At 43.6% G+C, this 1,345-nt stretch overlaps 1 long non-coding RNA gene across 1 annotated transcript in view; it reads left to right on the top strand.

The window, feature by feature from the left end:
• Positions 1 to 1,063: 1,063 nt before the first annotated feature.
• LOC108446166 overlaps positions 1,064 to 1,345 on the top strand; it is a 19,639-nt gene continuing 19,357 nt past the window's right edge. The window contains exon 1 of the long non-coding RNA XR_001861282.1: positions 1,064 to 1,098. This is a non-coding gene — a long non-coding RNA (uncharacterized LOC108446166). The remainder of the gene's footprint in view (positions 1,099 to 1,345) is intronic.

Genomic DNA, 1,345 nt, shown 5'->3' on the forward strand with positions numbered 1-1,345 from the left:
AGTCTGTCCATGGTTCCTCCATAGTTTATGGAACAGCCAAACAAAAGCAAGAAGAGAGATCCAAAAAGTTTCTTTTACTCACGAATTTTTGGGGATCTTCAAAGTCTTGATTGCTTCACAGTCACTGACTCCAGGGAATCATTATGCCCACATTCTCCATCATTGTTGCAGTGGGGTCTCCTGCAACATGTATCAGACAGCAAGGCCCATGGAAAGAAATAGGGACCGATTCTTAATAGATGTTTTTCAGAGATCTTTATTCTCCAGCCACATGGCCGGATGACTGCTGAAGCACTCCCAGTCACGGGACCAGCAGGGTCCTTCTCGGGTAGGGGAACACAAAACAACCAATGGGGAACGAGGTTTACCAGGGAGTAGGGAAACCCCGTGCGTCTACTCCAGGGTCCCCTCCCCCCGGACCCCAGGCCAGGGGGGAGGAACCCCAACACAAACCTTTACTTTAAAGCCTTTAGGTACATAATATGGCAAAACCTGCACATGATACAGTATTTCTACAATTTTTATAAGGTTAGTTTATTAGTATACCTATCATATATTGTCCAATTAGAAGAACAGTTGGTTAGGTAATTCTCCCCTGGGTACTGCCCCACTGGGGTCCGTCCAGGGGTTCTTTGCCCCATTTTTGTTATGTCTTCCCAGATTCTGGTTGGAAAACAGAACGTCCTTGTAGTTGGTTCTCTTCTTGAAATAAGACTAAACAATATTTCAGGAATGTGTTAGAAGGTTAGCTTACTGTTCTAAAATGTAGGGGAAAAGGGTAGGAAAAGTACTAGAAGCTACAACTATGTATTAGCAATCTACAAAGTTACAAATATATGAAAATATGTAAAAGCTAAAAATCTTTAGGCATCGATAGGACCCATGTTTGGATAAGGAGCTGCAAATGGGAAAAACGTAGCCACGATCATGTTCCAACTAAGCCAGGGTAGGTTAGACCACATGGTGCCACCTAACAAGGTTTCTATATCCATAACAGAAATGGGTTACCCAAGAACTGTTATTCTTTTTTTACCCTTTCCTCTTGATGCCCTCCAGCCCCACACTGGGTGCCAAAAACTGTCCTGATTTAAAAGACAGGTGTCTGCCAAGGAAGGCGGGAACCTTCCTGGAATGGAAAAAACATTACCCCCTCCCTCCAAATTATTATAACTTTTAAATTACAGGGCTTTCAGGCAAAGATATGGAAAAAGGAATAACAGTTCTTTACTAGAATATATATATATATATATATATATATATCCTTTGGTGTAGTTATGACCACAACCGGCAGGGGGCGCTAATGGCTTTTGTTCAGGGAGGGGGGGCGGGGGGGGCTCCCCCCCCG

Source organism: Corvus brachyrhynchos, unplaced genomic scaffold (genome assembly GCF_000691975.1).
Source record: "Corvus brachyrhynchos isolate BGI_N302 unplaced genomic scaffold, ASM69197v1 scaffold24, whole genome shotgun sequence".
Taxonomy (NCBI): domain Eukaryota; kingdom Metazoa; phylum Chordata; class Aves; order Passeriformes; family Corvidae; genus Corvus; species Corvus brachyrhynchos.